Raw genomic sequence first — 14,944 nt, 5'->3', positions numbered from 1 at the left:
GTGACTTTCTGAAATAAACACAGAACCTTTAAACAAACTCATAATGATTTTAAATCCCACTGTCCATGTTGGCATTAATAGAGTCAGACTTTATTTACCTGCAGTTTCACCCGATGTTGGCTCTAAACGAGCTACAAGAGCAGAAGGTTTGAAAACTGTCAGACTGACGTATCAGTGACAATGTTCTGGTTTCTCTGGTTCTGATCAGCTTGTCCTACCTGTGGTCACAGGGGTTTTTGGAGAAGTGGTTATCACGCTTGACTCTGTGTCAGTATCTGCATTAGAAGAAGATGAGATGATGAGACACTTCATGTCTGTCATCTCTTCACCTTAATCTGTTTTATCCAGTTCCTTAAAATCAAACTTTCAATGGACCATTAAATGTGAGTGGAGGATGTCGCTGGTTTGTCCAAATGCAAATGAATGCCTAACATATTGTAATATTACTTTACTACTTTGTATAGTGATGGAGGACGGATCACTGAGTGGAGAATTTCTTCCATTCAAGGTATAATAACACTGAACTTCAACCTTAGCAGGTGCCAGGATGTGCCGGCAGTAGAAGGTTCTACTGAAGATTAAGGTGCTTTTCCCCTGTAAAAATGTGTTTGAGAAACAATCCGACAACAAATACAACATACGTCAGTACATATTGATCTAATCTGCAGCTTTACTGATGGGTAGAAGTTACATGAATCTCATAGGAGTGTTAAAGTTTAACCTACGGATGAGGACGATTAGCAGCAGCTGTTGAATCATGATGAAGCCATAAATGTGACTGGAACACATTTAACTGAACCTGCGCATGAGAGTCATTTACAAACCACAGCATTAAATACCAACACTAGAGAACAGACCACAGCAGAAACACATATTTACACATAGAGCAGCACCAGCGGTAGAGTTTCCTCTGGCTCCTTTCATTTTCTTCTTGCATTGTTTCCACTCAGCACTGAGAGGAATACGTAATTAATATATTTTAGTGGGCAGAGTAGGAAATACAATCATTGTAGAGCTACCACAATCTTCTTTCATAAAACTGTAGTTTATTACAGAAACTAAGAAATTAAAATATACAGTAAAACAGATTTTAATCACTAAATAGTTTAATAGATACTGTACAAGTGTCCACTTTACAATGTCGTTCAAGAGAATAACCCCCACTAAGAAATAGCTTTTAAGAATTTATTCTGATTCACTTAAACTCCATCATAGAAAATGTGGTAGAAAATCAAACATTTTTAAAATATAAAAGAAAGCAAATTACAAAACAAGTATTTCTTACCAAACCAAACCAGAGATTTGTCTTTTAGAATGTCGGTGTCACTGTTCCTTACATTGACCATCAGAACAGAGTTAAAAGATGATGAGCAAAGCAGTAATTATCAGGCTACCAAGACATATTAGTGTATTTTAATTAAGTTAGGTTGAGTTCAGTCATAAAGGCAACACTCATGTCACTGGTCCAGCCTTGTACAGAGCGTTAACAGCCTGCCTTCACGTTGTCTAATGCTCATGTGGTGCTCAGACAGCCTGCAGCGTGCTGTATAATGCAGCTGGCAGAGCTGCTTCAGCTGGTTCCTCTGCGATCGTGGCGTAAACATGGTAAATATCCGACTGGAAAAGACAGACGTCTGTGAGAACATGTGAAATTCAAAGTACATGAAGACGGATGAATGACGTGTGTTTATTACCTCATTGTTCAGTCGCTTTGACTTTGCTAGAACCACACAGAATAAAGATTTACTGAGGTTTGACAGTTTTTATTGCATCATCCATAATAATAAGTAATATTTCTTGAATAATCAGAATCCATTATAATGGTACACACATCACTTGAGAGGATTTGCTGCTGTAACAAACACAACTCACCAGTGTTGGAGGCAACACCAGGTGCTGATGTGATCTCACTGTAGCCTTCATTACAACCTATGGGGACCTAAAAAAACCATCACAAGCTGATTAACCAGCGTTTAATTCAGGCGCTGTATTAAATGAGGAGCAGTTTTATTACCTGTCCTCCATGACTGATGTTTCTCATCTCCAACAGCTCATCTGTCACAGAAGGTTAAACAAAGTTTGTTGCATTCACTGATAAAGACAAAACAGCCGACTCTGTGCTGAATGCACAGCATGAATGTTGTATATATTTTGTATTTGTATTTGGACAATGACAACGTGAACATTACCAGTCTGTTTGGCCTGTGGTCTACATGGAAACAAAGAGAAAAACAACAATTTAGTTATTGCAAAACACGGAACGTTTGATTTTGAAAAGTACAAAAAAATATTTTACCTTTGATAATGAGATTTCACTGGAAAAGAAAAAAATAATCAGCTGAAGCCACAAATAAGCTGTTCAAATTATTAGCTGATAGACCACAACAAGATGAGTCTGTTTACTGACTCCGTAGCTGCAGCTCCAGCTGTTCCCACCTGACGGTGAGATTCTAACCTTTACTAATAGAGATCATGTGACTCCAGTTCTTACCGTTTCTTCTTTTTACACAGAACAGAACCAGGCCCAGTAAAGTAAAACCCACAATTGCTCCAAAACTGGTCACAATCACAAGCAGCTTCTCCAGGCTTCCTGTTTACAACAACACAAGCCACAGACCCATCTGTGAGCTCATGTTATGCTATTGGGTTAAATTACTTTAACTGTTAATTTATGCACCTAAACCCGATTTAACTGCACATGTTTGACAGCTTGACAGATATTGATACAGAGAAGTAGGATATATTCATTCATTCCTATACATTCACTCACTCTGTACATTGATGGATGCTGTTTGACTGTCTGTGGATGTAGACTCTCTCTCTCCAAGCTTCACAGTGTAATAACATGTAAGTTTGACCTCAGCAGGTGACATCTGACCTGTCATGTCCAACAGATTAGCTCCTGTCACTGTCTGAAGACAAGACGAATCTCCAAGAAGTAAAAGTCCCATCACAGTGAAGTGACACTGAGACGCAGGAACAGTTGATGGAGTCTGACAGTTCACAGTGACTGAGTCTGACTCTGTGATCACCAGTGGAGTCACTGTCAGCTCAGGCCGAGGTACTGGAAAGATAAAGATGTGTTGGATCACATGACTGAAGACTGTGTTGGTCTAAACATGAAGTCCGATGAAGAATTAACATTTACAACATGTCAAGTAGCAACAATGAATTAACATTTAAAACATGTGAAGTGTCAGCATGTAAATTTATATAATTTACTTTTTTAAATTATCAGATCTGATTGTTACGTTATTTCTTCTGACATTAGTTCATATCACAGTATTTACTCACGTCGTATGCTGATGGAGAACACATTACTGTTTGGAGACCAATGCGTTTTAAGGTAAAAACAGCTGACTGCAACTTCAGCAGGTGAATTTTGGTTTGTGATTTGCAGCAGTTCAGTTCCTGTCAGCGTCTTCTGACAAGAGAAGGGTTTGGCAGGTTTGTCTTTACCAAAGTTAAAGTAACACTGACTCAGAGGAACAGATGATGGAGTCTGACAGTTCACAGTGACTGAGTGTGACTCTGTGATCACCAGTGGAGTCACTGTCAGCTCAGGTGGAACCAGACCTGAAATGGAAATGGTAAAATTATCACAAATTGGATCACATGGTTAATAACAAACCATCATTAAACTTACACCCACCTTGTGTTTTTATACCAGAAAATGAATTTGTAAGAAAGAAGATGCAAAAATTAATAATCAACTGCTCTAAACTGCGTCATAAAACTGAATTTAGCCTATTAATCATATTTAACAAAATACTATATCAATTCTAATAATGGGAAAAACAATTAGAGCTTTAAGTTAGACATTAGAACGAGTAACAGCAGGAGTGAAGTCATTGTGTGAACGTCCAGACTTTCTTCAGACACAATACTTTTCTGACTGCTCTGACTTTAACCATGAGCATTCAGTGCTCCAGAACTGGACTGTGTGTAATGACTGTGACTGCCAATTGAGGGTGCAGTCATTCATTTATATTGATGTGGAGTGATCTATTAAAGTAAAAGACTTGAGCCCATGACAAGTTTACTAAAGGTACAATATCAGAGAACACCACAACAATAATCAGTTCTATATTGCTCATGTTTTTCTAAAATAGCTGGATCATTTGGACTGACACAAGAGCAAAAGTTGTTCTTAAAACTATTTCAAAATGGGTCATGGGAACATGTTTTAATTATTCCAATAATGGGAGGAAGACAGTGTTGGCTAAACAGGTCACAAAATATAAACAGAATACTTATTGTCCATAATTGTGGTACTGTAGATCAGAATGAGCATCCAGTGCTCCATAACTGGACTGTGTGTAATGATTGTGACCGCCAGTTGAGGGCGCAGTCATTAGTTCATATTGATGATTCATTGAAGTAAAAGACCTGAGACAACGTCAAGTTTACTAAAAGTACAATATTAGAGAACCACAACAATAAGCAATTCTATATTGCTCATGTTTTTCTAAAAAAGCTGGATCGGTAGTTTTTACCGTCTGATAAATTATCAACAGATAAAAATATTTTCTTGGCATCTTAAAAGAAACACACAACATTTGATCATCAAACAAAACTAAGTTTCTTATAATGAATCTAAGCTCATGGTTAAGGTTTGTGGAGTGCTTGTCTCCAAAGAGCCAAAGTATGAGCGATTCATCAACCTGCTCATAAACACAGTACTTCAGTCTAACCTTTCTCTAGTCTCTGATTGGTTAGTAGCAACATGTGAGCGAATAAACAGGCAGCATTGTACTTATGAAGCTGATAAGCATTCAATAAAAAAAATAAACTAAAGCTCTTAAATGTGTTAGATGAACCCTTTACTTAAAATAGAAAAACCTGAATGGTGGCGATGATGCACAGCCACTAGCACTAGTAATAGAGCATCAGAATGACCTTGCCAATGTAAACAAAATAACCATTCAGGTCACGTCGTTAAACACTATTAAGTCATTTAATATGTATATACTTGTTCTCTCTGACTTACCAGTCAAGCTGCATCCATCACTACGAGCGGAAGCAAAGTTGGGTTCATGTTCCAGGCTGTAATCACAGCTGGCCTCCTTTAGCTGAACTAATTGTATGAGTTTCAGCAAAACGTCTCTCATGATATAAAACTGACACAACTGCTGTTTTCTAGAGGTGGTTTTCTTCATAATGGTTGTTGTTGAGACTGGATGATGTGCTTCTCCAATGTACAAGTTACATTTTGTACCATGTTCAACAGATTCAGGCAAAGTGCAAGTAAAGACAATGTGGTCACCCAAATCAGAACAGCTCATCTGTGGTTTTTGACCTTCAAAAAATAAAGACAATGAATGTTTGTAATTCTGGCATCAAGTACATTATGCTTAAATTATTCAGGTCAGATTGTCACTACTCAAAATGTTTTTACTGTGATTCAAGGAACAATCAATCCCATCAAATCTAAAGGCAGCTGCTTACTGTGTACAGCGATGGAGACTGAGTCACTGTGTGGAGACGGAGAACGTGTGTTTAATAACTCACATTTTAACTTCTTATTTTAATCAAGCCCAAACAGATCAAAACAACCAGCAGACTATAAATGAAATTAAAATACTGTATGTATTCTAGCTCTGGCTAAAATGATAAAGACCAACCAAAGATTTAAAAGACATACTGTATGAAGGAATTTCAACTTACACATGATAAGAAACAAGTGTTGAAACATGATGAAGCTGCAAAATGAAACTATCCAGATTCCACAGATGAAGCAAAGAATGATCTGAACACATGAACTGACAGTTTGAGCTGCTTGTTCTCAGTAAAACCACAGCTAATAGCAGAGATGAATGACATGAGAACCTCACTATTTATGTCTTTTATTACACCTCCTGTGTTGCACAAGCTTGAAGCAAAGTTATTGTCACTATAGTCATGCAAATGTTATAAATTCTGCCATTCTTGGTCAAAAATCCATATTTTTATAGTATTGTTATTTATTACATGATCCTTATTGACTGTGGTTAGTCTCAGTTTGTCTCAGTAATGAAGAGCTGCTGTGCATTAGACACAGGCTCATATTAACAGACTCAGTGAGGCCTCTACAGTTACAGCATTGTCTAGGTTATCATATGCAGTAGTATAAAAGTCATTTACCTTGTGTGTTTTAAATAGTAGGTTCCAGTAGCCATGAAGTTAGAGTTGGTGAGGGAGGATTAATACATTTGAAAACTGATTTGAAAGTAAATGCAATAATGCATATGTGTTAGTTTCTGTCACGATAAATGTGAATATTTATCATTTCTTTGTTGATGTCGGGTCAGATGTACCATTACACTTTTCGGTTCTACTGAGTGGATGATACTGTCATGAAAGCCTGCTGGTCGGCCTCATGACGTCTGCGTTCAGACCCAAACAAAAAGAATAAACTGAGCAACAAAACAATAAAACCTGATGAAATGACCAGGAGCTGAAACACAGCAGCCTCTAAGATTAATGACAAACTCAGCAACATACAAGAACGACCACACGGCCGCTATAATAAACGACTACATCCTTCCTTTCAGTGAAGCCACAGACAAAACCAGACACACAGAAACATTCACTTTAAAGCATCTGGACTGAAGCGAACAAGTTTTATTTAGACTGAATCGATACTTGAAAATGTATTTGTATTTGAAAATGTATTAATTAAAAAAGTATCGGTGTCAATATTGGTCCAGTATTTACTTGGTATCGGATCAACACCAAAGTTTGCAGTATCGCCCACCACTACTGCATTCAGTCTTTTGCTCATTTTTGTACATGCATTCAACCATGTTACAAACAAACATGTTACAAACATGTTTATTGATTGTTTTGTTTAAATAGTGGAAAAAGAGAAATGTGCAGCAGAAAATGGATGGATGTTGAAATGACTGCTGTGCTCTCTCTCAGCGCTGATGCAGCTGTTGTCACTCTGCAAAAGAGGAAGAACATTATAGACTAATGGTAGTAATTAATGATGAAACTATATGAAATAACAACTTTACTTACTTTTAAACAACATTATAGGATTCAACATTTAATAACTCAACCTGCCTGGTAACTCACATAATGACAGAATACAGTGTGCTTAGAATTGAAGCAATTCGTTCAAGAAAGAAAATTAAATTTATTTGCAGTGGGTTTTTGTTTTTGTTTTTCAGAAAACAGAGGAGCTGCTCACCAGTCTTGTGTTCATAGGTGACGATACTGTAGGTTTCATCACACGCAGTCTGAAAGTTAAGACAGAACGTGGTCATGGTACCTGTTATAGACTGGAACCTCAGCTCTGACTGAAGAGGCTGTCACTCAGTTCCAGATCCTCTCACCAACCTCTGACCATGCTGCCTGAGGAGGAGTCCTTTGAGGCTGCCTTCATACCCAGGCATCAAACGCATGCTCATGGACTTCCTCATACGCCTGCTAACATGGTGAACACTGTATAAAGGCCCTGTTGGCTCCCGACTACTGAGCCAGGACACGTCAGGCCTCCACAGACTGTGTTACAGTAGGAGAACCTCATAACAAAGACTCTGTCAGTCTTTATATAGTTGGTCTATACTGTATTTTGTGCTGCTGGGATGAAATAGAATGAATGACTGGACAAGTTGACTTGTCATAAAGAAGAATCCCTGAGGTTTTTTCCAATTTCCTTATTTGCAAAAAATGGAGGGATGATCTCAGAGACAGAGAACAGCTTCATCTGACAGGAATCAAAACTTTCAGTTGTTGTTTCTCGCAATTTCCTGTTTTGTTTTGTTAACTTCCTGCCTGTTCCGTATTCTGTCCAGCCTTGTGATTTACTGTGAACCGCCCTCAGCCTGTGTGACCGAGCGTCAGAATAAACCCTTTAAGCGTTTCTCAGTCTCAGAGCTGTGCGTTTGGGTCCATCATCCAGCAGAACCTGACATTATCTCAGACAGATAAATAACTGATAGCAAACGATTAGTAGTGTTATTAGACTTACTGTATGTCCCAGGTCACCTTAAACACAAACCAAAGCAGAACTTAATGTTCAAACAGGAACACGTTGCATTGAGATGATCACTGTAGTGGATTCAAATCAACAACATACGTACATTTTCCAGTAAAGTTGACTTTTGTGCTAAATAGATAAAATGGAAAAAGTTTTTTTAAAGGTCTGTTTTTACAGCACATCAAACAATATGAATGATCAACAATAAAAATGATCCTTACAAACAATGTACTGCATCACACAAACATCAGATTATCCAGTGAAACCTAATCACTGGATTAGTGTCACTCTCATGGATCTCGTATCTCTGCCTCCTTTATACATTTTAACACCATCTTGTCACATGTACCTTGACAAATATTGACAGTTTACTTTAAAATGGCACCTCATATGGAGGGAGTTGGCTAATTTGTCTTTTTAATTCCAGTTGGTATTTCACAGACAGATTTAAACATATTTAGTTCTAAGTAATAAGTTCTATACTTTAATTACACTGATGGATGCTAATGATAATAGAAGGTTAAAAGGAAATGATCAGTGTCAGTTTAAATCCGAGCAACAGTGGAGAAAAAAGATACACTGATGATGATTGATGTTTATACTAATAAAATTAAAATTCTTACCTAATGAAAGCAGAATTTTCTAGACAACGTAAAAAAAGATAATCAAACAGTGATTAACATTCAGTGATACTGATCATGTGACTCCAGTTCTTACCATTTCTTCTTGCACAGAACAGAACCAGGCCCAGTACAGTAACGACAATTGCTCCAAAACCAGTCACAATTACAAACAGATTCCTCATCAGGCTTCCTGTTTACAACAACACAAGCCACAGACCCAGTATTTCTCAGAGGTGCAGCTTTTATCTGCATTTTTTAATTTTAAACACATTTCTCACCTGGAAAACTGTCTCCTGCTGTCTGATTCATAAATTCATTGGAAATAATCAAAGTAGAGCTGCTCACTTCAGAAACTGTTTTTGGGCAGAAAAAGTTATTTCTTCATCTATAATTATATAAAATTAATTATTATATTATTATATATTTATTACATAGCAATAGGTCGATACTCACCTGATGCCAACTTCACAGATACTGAAGAAGCACCAGTTGAAAGACCAGCAGTCTCACCTGTTGATTGTTTTTTTTTTTATGTTACTGATTAAATGTGCAGCATGTTGACTTTACAGACATGTTTTATATTTTCAGATGTCAGTGTGTCTCAGTTTGAGACTTCTTGAGAAACCTGCACGTTTCTTTACCTGATGCTGTTAAGGAAGTAGAACTAGAAACATCAACTCTACTTGACAGATCAGAAGTTTCACCTGTGGATGGAAAACTACATAAACATTTGAGGTGAAGCAATGACAACGTAACAAATGTCTGTGTGTACCTGTGGTGACAGTAGCTGCTGGAACACTCTGTGTTTCTGCATTAGCTGTAATAAAATGTGGTCAAATCATCTGTGAGCTCATAACATGCAACAGAGGTTCAATTAATGTATCACATGCTGTAAAGATATTTTAAAAACTGAAGAACAAATTAAACTGATTGGCTTTCCATGTATTGACACATAAAGATGCAGAGTGATTTTAGAGAGTCAGTTTGTAGTGAGGGATAATGTTTGACTTTCTGCAGATCCATCCATCTTCTAAACCGCTTATTCCCATATGCGGGTCACGGGGGTGCTGGAGCCTAACCCAGCTGGCTATGGGCGAGAGGCAGGGTACACCCTGGACGGGTCGCCAGTCCATTGCAGACTTTCTGCAGATGTAGACTATAATTGTAAAATGACTATTAAGTCATAAATCATATAATATAAGACTATTAAGATGAAGACCTGTTAAACCTGACTTAAATTAACGTATTTAAAACGTTTTTTAATGACAGATAAAGTAAGACATGATTCATTCCCATGCATTTACTCACTCTGTACATTGATGGATGATGTTTGACTGTCTGTTTAATATATTAAAAATTATATATTTTATGACAAACCTAAAACACTAAAACAGCATCTGGTTCATCATTGGTTTTATAACTCTGTCTGCAGCTTGAAGCATGTGATGGTTCAGATTTGATATTAGTTGATATTGTAATAAGCTGTAATAAAACATATCCCAGTAGCTACTTACTCTGTATGATGATAGAGTTACTGAGTGGAGACACAGATATAGTTCCTCTTTGCTCTACAATGTAATAACATGTAACTTCAATCTCAGCAGGTGAACTTTGATGAGTCATTTTCATCAGCTCACTTCCTGTCAGTGTCTGATGACAAGAGACGACTCTGTAGGTTTGATCCCTCACTGAGTAGAGCCAACACTGATAGACAGGAACAGATGATGGAGTCTGACAGTTCACAGTGACTGAGTCTGACTCTGTGATCACCAGTGGAGTCACTGTCAGCTCAGGTGGAACCAGACCTGAAATGTTAATGGTAAAATTATGTTGGATCACATGATTAATAACAAAACCATCATTAAATTCACACCGACCTTGTGTTTTTATACCAAAGAATTGTAAAAATAAATCATCAGCTGCTCTTAACTGTGTCATAAAACTGAATTTAGCCTATTAATCATATTCAACAAAATACTATTTATCAATTGTAATAATGGGAAAAACTAAGTAGAGCTTTAACTTGCTAAGCTGGAGGGAAGTCATGGTGTAAATGTCTAGATTTTTTCAGACACAATACTTTTCTGACTGCTCTGACTTTAACCTATGACAAAATATCTGTATATCTGTTTGCAGAAGTTGCTCTCAGGAAACCACACTAAGTATCGGGAGTGAATGTGACAAATGGAAGGTCATGCCTTCACTTGAACAGAAAATACACAACATCTACTGTAGCACAGTGTTGGATAAACAGGTCAGAAAACATAAACTCAGAATATTTATTGTCTATAACTGTGGTAGATCAGAATCAGCATTTAGTGCTCGATAACTGGACTGTGTGTAATGATCATGACCACCAATTGAGGGCGCAGTCATTCGTTCATATTGATGTGGAGTGATGCATTGAAGTAAAAGACCTGAGCCCATGTCAAGTTTACTAAAGGTACAATATCAGAGAAAACCACAACAAGCAAGCAATTCTATATTGCTCATGTTTTTTTGAACAAGCTGGACTGACACAAGAGCAAAAGTTGAACTCAAAACTAATTCAAAATGTGTCATGGGAACATGTGTTAATAACCTTTATCTTAAATAATTTAAACAGTTGGAGAAGCTAATTTGTAGATTAGACAACAGACTATTGATTTAGTTTCTTACATTGGCTAAAGCATCAAAAATTGATTTGATTTTTAAATTTTGTTTAGACTTGTGTGTTTTTACCGTCCGATGAATTTTTAACAGATAAAAATATTTTCTTGGCATCGTAAAAGAAACACACAACATTTAATCATTATACAAACCTAAAAACAAAACTTTCTTATAATGAATCTAAGCACATGCATTTTGTGGAGCCAAAGTATGAGTGATTCATCTACCTGCTCATAACCACAGTACTTCAGTCTAACCTTTCTCTAGTCTCTGATTGGTTAGCAGGAACATGTGAGCGATTAAACAGGAAGCGTTGTACTTGTGAAGCTGATAAGGTTTTAAATACAGGTCACAACCGCCCAAGAGTGATCTGTCTCAGTTCTTACTTGCAGCTTTCACTATGAACATATTCAACCCTAACGACCAAAAGGCTAAAAATGAAGGAGAAGTCAAAATGAAACCAGTGTCCACAGCTTGAACTGTGTTAGTTGTCATTGTTCTTTTTGTGTATATTTCTTACACAATAGACAACTTTTAACGCAAAAATCTGGTGAAATAAACTAAAGTATTTAAATGTTTTAGATGAACCCTTTACTTGCGGATTTTAATGATGTGGTGTTGAATGGTGGCGATGATGCACAGCCACGAGCACTAGTAATAGAGCATCACGATGACTTTGTCAATGTACAAAACAAAATAACCATTCAGGTCACTTAAACACTGGTAAGTCATTTAATATGTATATACTTGTCTTCTCTGACTTACCAGTCAAGCTGCATCCATCACTAGGAGCAGAAGCAAAGTTGGGTTCATGTTCCAGGCTGTAATCACAGCTGGCCTCCTTTAGCTGAACTAATTGTAAGTGTTTCAGCAAATCGTCTCTCGTGATATAAAACTGACACAACTGCTGTTTTTTTGAGGTGGTTTTCTTCATGGTGGTTGTTGTTGAGACTGGATGATGTGCTTCTCCAATGTACAAGTTACATTTTGTACCATGTTCAACAGATTCAGGCAAAAAGCAAGTGTAGACAAAGTAGTCACCCAAATCAGAACAGCTCATCTGTGGCTTTAGACCTTCAAAAAATAAAGACAATTAATATATTTGAAATTCTGGTATCAAGCACATTATGCTTAAATTATTCAGGTCAGATTGTCACTACTCAAATTGTTTTTACTGTGATTCAAGGGGAACAATCAATCATATCAAATCTAAAGGCAGCTGCTTACTGTGTACAGCGATGGAGACTGAATCACTGTGTGGAGACGGAGAATGTGTGTCTTCATACTCTACAGTATAAAAACACTTGACTTTAACATTAGCAGGTGGACGCTGCCGTGACATAGACAGTAGATCAGTTCCTGTCAGTGTCTGCAGGCAGGGGAAGATTTTAGGAGTTTGTCCTTGATCAGTATAGAAATAACACTGATCCACAACAATAGATGACGGAGTCTGACAAAGCAGCGTAACTGAGTCTGACTCTGTGATTGTGTGTTTATTCGCTATTAGATTAGCTGAAGGAAGAGCTGTGAAAAAGGAGAAATTGTGTTTTAACGTATATGAAAGAAGTGAAGCTACAAAGTAAAATAATCAGACAAATGTGACAGATGTGAACATAGGACATCACAGACTGACCTTGTGCTTGTATCTGATGAAAACAATCTGTTGTAAATAAAAAAAACAAGTGTGAAGATGATAAATATTGCAGGTTTAATAACTCACATTATAACTTTGTATTTTAATCAAGACCAAACAGATTAAAACAACCAACAGACTATAAATGAAATTAAACTATGTATTCCAGTTCTGTCCAAAATGATAAAGACCAACATTGCAATTATTTAAAAGACATATGAAGGAATTTCCACTTACACACGATGAGAAACAAGTGTTGAAACATGATGAAGTTGCAAAATGAAACTATCCAGATTCCACCAAAGAAGCAAAGAATGATCTGAACACATGAACTGACAGTTTGAGCTTCTTGTTCTCAGTAAAACCACAGCTAATAGCAGAGGTGAATGACATGAGAACCATTCTATTTATATCTTTTACACCTCCTGTGACTCACAAGTTAAAAGCAAATTTATTGTTACTATAGTCATGCAAAGGTTATAAATTATGCCATTCTTGGTCAAAAATCTGTATTAGTTTTATAATATTGTTACTTATTGAATGATACTTATTGACTGTAGTTAGTCTAAGTTTGTCTCAGTGATGAAGGGCTGCTGTGCATTAGACACAGGCTCATATTAACAGGTCCAGTGAGGCTTTCATGGACTTCCTCATACGCCTGCTAACATGGTGAACACTGTATAAAGGCCCTGTTGGCTCCCGACTACTGAGCCAGGACATGTCAGGCCTCCACAGACTGTGTTACAGTAGGAGAACCTACTGTAGGAGAACAAAGACACTGTCAGTCTTTATATATTTGCTCTATACTGTATATTGTGCTGCTGGGATGAAATAGAATGAATGACTATACAAATTGACGTGTTTTAAAGAAGAATCCCTGAGGTTTTTTCCTATTTCCTTATTTGCAGAAAAATGGAGGGATGATCTCAGAGACAGAGAACAGTTTCATCTGACAGGAATTGAGACCTTTAGTTGTTGTTTCTCGTCATTTCCTGTTTTGTTTTGTTACTTCCGGCCTGTTCCTTATTCTGTCCAGCCTTGTGATTTACTGTGAACCCACCTCAGCCTGTGTGACCGAGCGTCAGAATAAACGATTTAAGTGTTTCTCAGTCTCTGAGCTGTGTGTTTGGGTCCATCATCCAGCAGAACCTGACATTATCTCAGACAGATAAATAACTGCAAGCGAATGATTAGTCCCAGGTCACCTTAAACACAAACCAAAGCAGAACTTAATGTTAAAACAGGAACACGTTGCACTGAGATGATCACTGTAGAGGACTCAAATCAACAACATACAGTATGTACAGCGCTAAATAGAAAAAAATGGGAAATGTTTTTTTTTATTTACTAGGTTTTTACAACACATCAAACAATATGAATGATAAACAATAAAATGATCCTTACAAACAATGTACTGCATCACACAAACATCAAATTATCCAGTGAAACCTAATCATTGGATTAGTGTCACTATCATGGATCTCGTATCTCTGCCTCCTTTATACATTTTAACACCATCTTGTCACATGTACCTTGACAAATTTTGACAGTTTACTTTAAAATGTCACCTCATATGGAGGGAGTTGGCTAATTTGTCTGTTTAATTCCAGTTGGTATTTCACAGACAGATTTAGATACATTTAGTATTTCTGAATATTGTTAATAATTTTCAGTGTAAGAGTCAAACAGTGGAGAAAAAAGATGCACTTGATGTTTATACAAATAAAGTTTAAATTCTTACCTCATGAAAGCAGAGTTTTCTAGACAAAACACAAACAGACGATCAAACAGTGATTGACCTTCAGTGATACTGATCATGTTGTCAGGCTCCGGGTCTGTATTAAGTTATATTGTGTAACTCTTTCAGTTTCTGTCCATCAGGTTAGTTTTGTTTTGAAAGGACTTAGTTTGTCACCCGCATTTTGGTTTCAGTTTCCTGTTTTATTTTGTACACTTCCCTTTCACGTCACGCCTCAGCAGTTCCCGCTTTACTTCCAGTTCTCATTACTCGCACCTGCATAGAATCAGCAATCACTCACCTGCATACTTAAGCACCACCAGTTCCCATAGCCA

General features: G+C 37.1%; 2 long non-coding RNA genes across 2 annotated transcripts; both read right to left on the bottom strand.

The window, feature by feature from the left end:
- Window positions 1–1,694: 1,694 nt before the first annotated feature.
- Window positions 1,695–2,469, bottom strand: LOC129604119 (uncharacterized). The gene is made up of 5 exons (XR_008694770.1): window positions 2,297–2,469; window positions 2,190–2,209; window positions 2,015–2,055; window positions 1,873–1,939; window positions 1,695–1,720 (listed from the first exon to the last, which is right to left on the bottom strand). It is a non-coding gene; the product is annotated as an uncharacterized LOC129604119 (long non-coding RNA).
- Window positions 2,470–8,823: 6,354 nt separating this feature from the next.
- On the bottom strand, window positions 8,824–10,390 carry LOC114855861 (uncharacterized). The gene is made up of 3 exons (XR_003785991.3): window positions 9,362–10,390; window positions 9,043–9,099; window positions 8,824–8,942 (listed from the first exon to the last, which is right to left on the bottom strand). It is a non-coding gene; the product is annotated as an uncharacterized LOC114855861 (long non-coding RNA).
- Window positions 10,391–14,944: the final 4,554 nt, after the last annotated feature.

This window comes from Betta splendens, chromosome 5, assembly GCF_900634795.4.
Source record: "Betta splendens chromosome 5, fBetSpl5.4, whole genome shotgun sequence".
Classification (NCBI taxonomy): Eukaryota; Metazoa; Chordata; class Actinopteri; order Anabantiformes; family Osphronemidae; genus Betta; species Betta splendens.
Note: the sequence above shows the minus strand (reverse complement) of the source record. Positions and strands in the feature narration are given on the sequence as shown.